The sequence below is a fragment of the Centrocercus urophasianus genome, unplaced genomic scaffold (genome assembly GCF_019232065.1).
Source record: "Centrocercus urophasianus isolate 14NV4802_14NV808 unplaced genomic scaffold, USGS_Curo_1.0 seq_651, whole genome shotgun sequence".
NCBI classification, from domain to species: Eukaryota; Metazoa; Chordata; class Aves; order Galliformes; family Phasianidae; genus Centrocercus; species Centrocercus urophasianus.
In genome coordinates this window covers 6,725-14,603 of record NW_024885257.1, presented here as the reverse complement: position 1 = coordinate 14,603, position 7,879 = coordinate 6,725, and the positions used below count along the sequence as shown (strand labels likewise).

Genomic DNA, 7,879 nt, shown 5'->3' with positions numbered 1-7,879 from the left:
CCTGGCCCCGAATGAGGGCGCTTCCAGCGCTCCGTGCCACCCTCACGGCTCTGTGACACCTTTAGCAGCACGGAGCCATGTATCATGGAGGGGCTCCGCCACGTTGTCCCCAAGGACGCTGCAGGGGACCCCATCCCTCCTCCCGCGTTGGATCTGAGCCGCGTCTGCGCCGCTTCCACGCTGGGCTCCAGGCAGCGCAGCAGCCCTCGCAGCACCGCGGCTCTTAAGCAATCAGTGCAGGCGGCTCCTCGTCCCGCCTCCTCCCCGCAGAGCACAGAGCGCCGCCGCCAGGCTCCTGCAGCTCCGTCCCAACGAGGGCAATCGCAGCCCGTCGCATCTCTGCGCCTCCGTGAGGACGGCGTCTGCCTGCGGGGTTCCGTGCTGCTGGGAGCAGCGGAGCAGCAGGCCTGGAGCGCTCGGCCCTCCTCAATGCACACGGGTGGATGAAAGCTGCCCCCAGGGAGCTGCTTCTGCCCCTGGAGCCCACTGGAACTTGGGGAACATGGAGCTGGGTGCTCCACGGGCTCCTCCTGCCCCCCGTCTGCCTTCCCAGCCCTGCAGTTGGCCTTGGACGGAAGATTAAACCCCTCTGACACAACTGCTGCAAAGATCAGCAGAACAACTACGGCAGTGAATGGAAAACGGGAATGGAAAGGCTGCGGTCAGAGCACAGAAAGGAAGAAAGCAAAAAGGCCGTGGCTGTGAGCAGAGCCGCTCGCTGTCTGCTGAGGCCGACTGGGAGCGATGGAGCAGCTCTGGGAGGAGCAACCTGATCCAGAGCCCCAGTGCTGGGGATTATGATCTCCTAAGATCACAAACCGAGGGGTTAAAGGCTCAGCAGTGAAGGTGGCGTGCAGCTACAGCAGGGCTCAGATGCTGTGACAACGTAGCTCCATCCTGGCACGGAGCTCCAGGCCCAAACCTTCGCACCCCGACTTCCCCATGTGCAGAGCTGAGGATCCACGGCGCAGGGCAGAGCTGCAGTGCGGGAGGAACCCAGGCACCCAGGGCCTGAGCCGGGTTTGCCCTCCTGCCCTGCACCAGGTTTGCTCTCCTCCCTGCACCAGGTTTGCCCTCCTGCCCTGCACCAGGTTTGCCCTCCTGCCTTGCACCAGGTTTGCCCTCCTGCCCCGCAGCCCCGCTTTGCGCCTTTAAGTGAGAAATCAGCCGGCGTTTGGCCGCGGCTCGTTTGTGACTCTGCCACGGAACGGAACGGAAAAAGAAAGTCCTCCCACAGCTCCTCTGGGGCTCGAAACGCTCCGTGCAAACAACGCCCACCGCATGGGAGGGGAATCCTGAGCGAGGAAAATCTGACCCGCGATCCCCGACGGCGCCCTGCGTCCCTCAAAGGGCGGCTGCAGCCCGGCGGGGCTCCCGCTGCTCTGCTCTGCCCCCATGGCGGCACGCAGACGCGCTCCCCGCTCAGCGCCGCTCTTCCCCTCCGGCAGCCGAGGGCGCAGCAGTGAGCGCTGCCCTCAGCAGGGCACAGCCTGCACCCGGCTGCCCGGGGAGCCCTGCTCACAGCCTGGCCGCCCCGGCACCACGCAGCTGGGAGCCGCGGATTCCTTGCGTCCCCCCGTGGCCAAGTGCAGCCTGCGCCTCCCGCGCTCACGTACCCAAATCTGCGTCTGTGCTTTTCTTCATGTCCTTCTGAAGCTTTTTGGTCTGCTCTTCCAGCCTGAAAGATGGGAGAAGGAGGCAAAGTCTGAATCTTGGAAAGCAACAGACCTTTGTGCGCTGCTGAGACAAAACCACCCAGAGCGGCTCTGCAAGCACAGAGCTGCCGGCCCTGCTGCTCCACGGCTCTCAGCCCTGCACTTCGGTGCTCCCTTATTCAACAGCCCCCAAATCCTGCCCACAAACAGGAACTGCAGGCGCTCCTTCCCCCACTGCAGGGGCAATGCTCAGAGTGCTGAGCTCCACCGCGATGCTCTGAGATGAGGGGGATGTTTGCTCCCGGTCCCCAAAGCTCAGCCCAGCAGAAGCGCGCGGCCCTCAGGAGCTCCAGGGTTACGGGGGCAGCCAAGGGGCCCAGCAGAGCCGTGCCACCGCTCCCGACCCGGCCCCACGGCCAATACTCACTGCTGCAGCTTCCCATATTCCCTCTCAAAGTCTCTCTCCACCTGCAGAAAGAAGAGACAGAAATCAGCTGCGCTGTGGGGCGGAGGGCAGCGCTCTGTCTGCCCCACAGCGGCAAAGGGAGCCCACAGCTGCCCCTCCTGCGCCCCCAAAGCAGCTCCATGCCACGCTGCAGCTGCAGCCCCCCAGCCCTGCCTGCCCCCACCGCAGCACCGCCAGCTCCCCCCTGTTTGCATCTGGCAGAGGAGAGATTTTGAGGAGCCTTTCCTTCCACGCTGCCTGTTTTAACGCACATTTAAAACATTCGTTCCACACCTCGTCGACCGAATAAGCGAACGGATTTCAGCTGACCGGGCCAAGAGCAAATCTGTGCCTCGTCGTCACGGGACCAAAGCTGGGCCGCTTCGTGCTGAGCTGCCAGCAGCCCAACCTGCGTGCGGAGCTCGGCTCTCAGACCTGGGCTCAGCGCACGAAACCCCACAGGCCGGCGCCTTCCAGGCTGCAGCTGGCGGAGCAACGCTCCAACACGGAGCTCAGCAGCCTCCCTTCCTCTGCTCCACTGCTGTGCGCTCCCCCAGCTCCCCCCCCAGAACCAGGGGGCCGCGATGGCCGGATGCCCACAGTGCCATGGGCTGAGAGGTGCTCAGAGCCCGCAGGGCTGGGAGCATCGGGGACCCCACGGCGCTGTGGGTCTGGCGCAGCTCGGGCCTCGCAGTGGGGTCAGGAGCCGCGGGGTTTGGCGCAGCCCCAGCGCGGCGCTGCTTGCAGACAGCTGCCGGCACCACCGGCTCCCACCATCCCAGGGATGCACATGGATGAAAAAGCTCCGCCGAGCTCCGGCTGCCCTTTGCACTGCTAAAAATGGTCACTGGAGCACAGGGACGGAGCGGTGTGGGGGCAGACGGAGCCGCGCAGCTGCCGGAGCCTGGAGGTCAGCTCGGCAGCAGCCGGGGAAGCAGCACCCTGTGTTTCTACGGCTGCAAAAATAACCGCCGAGTGCCGCGCTCTATTTATACGTCTGATGTGTGAATTGTTTGGGATGCGAGCACCGAAGGGTCGGCGTTGACTCACAGCGGTGTCCTTTGGAGGGCGGCGGGTCCTGGCAGGGAGCTGCAGAGCAGGGAGGGTCCTGCTGGCACCGCTCCGCTCGGCTCCTCCAAAACGCCTCCTCCAAAAAGCAGCGGCCTGCAGGGCTTTGCAGCCCCTTCCCTCCTGCCGTTGGCTTCCTGCCGCGCAGGGCGAGGAACGCGAGGCAGCGGCGCCCAATGGAAGGGCAGGGAAACTTCTGCAGCCCTCGAGAGGAAAAACTCCAACGCTGCCCCCGGCGCAGGATGACGGAGGTCGGAAAGCTGCCAAGATGCCCGAGTCCAACCCCAACCACAAAGGAACCACGAAGGGTGCAGGGGATCATCAAGAACCCCAACCCCGACCCGTCCCACCGTGCCCACAGAACCACGGAGGGTGGAAAAGTCCATTGAGGTGCAACCCCAGCCCACCGCCACCGTGCCACAGAGCCACCGGGGTTGGAACACACCACCAACATCACCGGCTCCAGCCCCCACCTGCCCCACTGCGCCCACAGGACCATGGAGCTCAAAAAGAACGGCCCAGATCACCCAGTCCAACCCCAACGCACCCCCCCCTGCCCCCAGAACCACGGAGGCCAAAGAACGACCACCAGGAACACACCAGGCGGGGTCACCTTCCTCGGACATGCCCAGAACCGCAGCCCCCCGTGCCGCAGCCCCGCTGTTCTGAGCACCTCCGAGGAAGGTGACCCCGCCACCCCTGGGCGTCCCCTCCCATCTCACAGGGGACAACACGTCCCTGCGCCCTGCCATGGCACGAGGTGACAGCACAGCGCCCAGCTGCCCGCTCTGACTCCGTGCCACGTCTGCAGACAGCTGCCCAGAGCCTGCTCTTCTTTTTCACGCCCACAGCAGCAGCCGCCTCCCACTCAGCTCTATTCCCGGCCGCACGGATGGGGCCCGGAGAGGAGCCGGCCCTGCAGCACCCATGGGTGGAGGGCAGGGGGACGGCGAGGAGGACGAGCAGAGAGCAGGCCAAGCACGTCCTGCAAGGCACATTTGGCACGGCGTGCCGCTCCTGGTGGCAATCCTCAACATCACCAGGACCGAGGGCGAAGGCTGCGATAGGATTCTGAACCTATGCTCCTTGAGAGCAAAGAGGAGCAGGAGCACAGGCGACAAAGCCGCCACGTCCCAAGGGAAGATCCCAGCAGTGCCAACAGCCCCTGCAAACTCAGAATCCAACCCGCTTCCGCAGCGGGCGCCTCTCGTTCAGGGCATCCGTGCTGCTTCATGCAGGACGGCGCTTCTTAATAAACCCACATCAAGGAGGCCGAGTTCTCCTAAGGAAATGGTGCTCTCCTTTCTCAGCCACGTATTTCTGTTTGCCAACCCCGTTCCCCCCGCCGCCAGCAGCCCGGTGCTCGCAGGGCAGCATCGCCATCACTGCACCGCAGTGAAACCAAAGGCTGCCCTACAAAGGGATGGAAATAAGGGGCTGCGCTGGGGCTCCTCGCTCCCCGAGGTGAATTTCCCTTCCTAGAGGAGGACGCGCCGGTTCCTGCACGTTCTGATGGGCTGAGCTTCTCACGGGCGCTGGGAAAAAGCAGGAAGGGACTCTTCCTCCTCTCCCAGAAGCAGAGCTGTGTAATCAGGTCAAACTCTGCCATGCGGGGGAACTGCGCTGTGCCACGACCAAAGGAAAGGGTGGGCAAGGGAGAAGCAAGGACATCACGGTCCGGAGGGACCTCCAAGACCACCGACCAGCCAGCAGCGCAGCCCAGGGAACCATCGGGGTCGGAAAGGACACCAAGGTGACGAACGGACGGTTGGCATCCATGGAGCTGCCATGGCTGGATGCTCAGCCACGGAGCCCTGAGCCGCGGCGCTGAGCAGCGCACGGTTTGGGGCCGATGGCGTTTCCCCAGCCAGCAGCTGCGCAGGGCACCGAGGAGCCCCTCCAGCCCACGCTGCGTCCCACCGCAGAGCGTGAAAATGGTGAAAGGATTTGACTCGCCTGCCCCGATTTCACCCCACAACTTCTGCGCCATTTCCTCCGTCGTTACTCGCAGATTTCCAGCGCTCTGCTGGAGCCCAATGGAAACAGCGGGGCGGACGGAATCCTGCTGCTCTGCCCGACCCGGGGAGCACAGGGCTGTTGGATGAGCCCATGGCCCCCGGCCCGCCAGGTCAGCAGAGCAGCACAGCTCCCCGTGAGCCAAGGGAGGGCAGGCTGGAAGCTGGGGGAATGAGGGGCCGCGCTCCCGTTCCCCATCCCAACAGGTGGGAGCCGGCCGGTGCCGTGCGGCTCTGAGCCCCACAGGGACACGTGGCACCTCCTCCCCATCTCGGATCACCCAGCCCTGGCCAGGAGCGCAGCACGGCCTCGAGGGGACGCCGGTGAACTTCACCGAGCGCTGGAGCTGAGGATAAGCACGGCTCTGCTTCCCGCATCACCTCTGCTCGGCCCCGGGGAGCATCGCTGCCATAAGAGGCTTCATCTGCGCACGGGGTTTGAGCAGGAAGCGTTCGGCACGGAGGGATTCGAGCAGGGTTAAGTCCCATCAGCGGGCATTAGTTCCAAGGGCTGCACCCCCGGCACGGAGCCCCCCCAGCTGGCGCCAGCTGCTCCCGGCAGGGGAGAGGAGGGGAGAGATTACGCCGTCTGCAAGAGGATTTGCCCAGGTTAAGGTGCAAACGGAGCAGCGGCCGTCTGGGGGGCGGCAGCTCACCCCGGCTGACCGGGCGGCGCTCCGTGCTGGGGTTCCCTTCCCGCAGGGCCGACACATCGCCCTGCTGCAGAGCCTCAGAAGCCACGGGGAGCTGTGACGAATCCCCCTGCAGCCTCAGCGCAGCGCCTCGCAACTGCAGCCGGCCCAGGAAAAATGTTAACTGGAGAGCAGCAAAAGGCGCTGTGGGGAGCTCAGCCTCCTGGCACAGCGCTGCTCTCCGGTTACAAACCGCACCGCGAGCCACAGCGGGGCAGCTCCAGCAAATGCCTTTCCTTTTTAACCTCCCCAGCGCCCAGAGATCGGCAGCCAACTGACCCAACTTCTCTTCTGTAGGGAAGGAAGGGCGGATGGGGACAGGCCTGGGAATGGCAGCGCAGAACGAAGCTCTGCTGCGGGATGCTGAGAGCTGTTCCATGCAACACACCGTGTGTGTGTGTGTGTGTGTCTGTGTGTCTGTGTGTGTGTGTGTGTGTCTGTGTGTCTGTGTGTCTGTGTGTCTGTGTGTGTCTGTGTGTGTGTGTGTGTGTGTGTGTGTGTGTCTGTGTCTGTGTGTCTGTGTGTCTGTGTGTGTCTGTGTGTGTGTGTGTGTGTGTCTGTGTCTGTGTGTCTGTGTGTGCAGCGCCTGCCGGCTGCCTCTGCCCCCATCCCCACGCCTCCCATGGCTTCGTGCACAGTGTGCGGCCTGCTGTGCTGCCCCAGCCCAACCCCCAGCAGGAGAGGGCGAAACCAGCAGGACAAAAAGCAAAATTGACCCAAATGTGGGGCCGGGTGGGATGGAGGCGGCTCCCAGGGCAGGCAGTTCTGGAAGCAGGCACTGCGAAGAACAGGAGGCAAATCTCCGAGTCCTGGGGGCTGCTGGAAAGCAGAAATAAATGGGGACAAACTGCCGCGGTTCTTCGGCTCATCGCAGCATCGCGGTGCTGCCCACCTGTTGCCAAGGGCTGGGAGATGCAGGAACGCCATGGAGGGACGTGATGGGGCCGCTCCATCCCTGCTGCCCGGTTCTGCACCGGCAGCTTGGGGCCAGCGGCCAAGCGCTCACTTTGGAGGAGGAAGGCGGGCCGGTGCTCGGGGTGAGGAGTGCAGGACGAAGGCAAGGAGCGGCTGCAGGAGAAGGGGAAGCACTGCAGGCAGCTGCAGGCGGCAGCACCGGGGATGGGAGCCACGGCAAGACAAAACGCTGCTTTAATTTGCTTCTAAAGCAAATGCTGCACAGCACAAATTAATTCACGCCCGAGCACTGAGCATCTCAGCTTATGAGCCTTTCTTTGGAAACAGTTATATTCAGCGCTCCGAACCACTCCTCCTCCTCCATCTGCTCAGCGAGGGTGAACAAACAAGCCACCGCCGAGCGAGGGAAGGAAGGAAGGAGGGAAGGAAGGAGGGAAGGAAGGAGGGAAGGAAGGCAGGCCACATCTCTGCCTGCAAGGAGAGCCATCCCAGCCCCTGCCTGGGCAGCAGCCGGGCCGGAGCAGCGCTCCCTGCAGCGCGGGGCTCCGTGGCACCAGGAACGCAGCGCTGCAGGGCTGCAGGTCCCGCTCGCTCCCCGCCGCCTCCTCGTGAAGTGGGGCGAGCCAAAGTGCCGCCCTGACTCACAGCCACATGATCAGAGGCTGCGGCTAAAAACGGGGAATTGCTTTACTCACTGTCTTGGGTACAATCTGTTTCTTGGGCTGCCCGATCTTGAACGGGATCCTGGGAAAGAGAGAAGGGAGAGGGGAGGAAAGTGTGAGCAAGAGGAGATGCAGCGAAAGCATCCATGGGGGGAGCGGGGGGTCGATGTGGGGTGGGGATGTGGGGTGGGGATGTGGGGTGGGGATGTGGGGTGGGGACCCCCAGCACGGTGCGGCACCCACTGAGCCCCCAGCCCCCCGAGGCGGCACCCTGCCCTCCTGCCACAGGAACAAAGGCACTGGGTGCTGCTCAACCCGCAGCTGCAGAGCGGGCTGCGTCCCAGCACCGGGAGCAAAGCCGGTAAGGATTCAGCAGGAGGGCATTAAAAGCAGGAGCGATGCGAGCTGCCGCACCTGCCAGCACCGC

General features: G+C 64.1%; 1 long non-coding RNA gene across 1 annotated transcript; it reads right to left on the bottom strand.

Annotated features, from left to right (window-relative positions):
- Positions 1–1,582: 1,582 nt before the first annotated feature.
- LOC122170265 lies at positions 1,583–7,554 on the bottom strand. Its single transcript, XR_006171713.1, has 3 exons — positions 7,486–7,554; positions 2,083–2,123; positions 1,583–1,678 (listed from the first exon to the last, which is right to left on the bottom strand). It is a non-coding gene; the product is annotated as an uncharacterized LOC122170265 (long non-coding RNA).
- Positions 7,555–7,879: the final 325 nt, after the last annotated feature.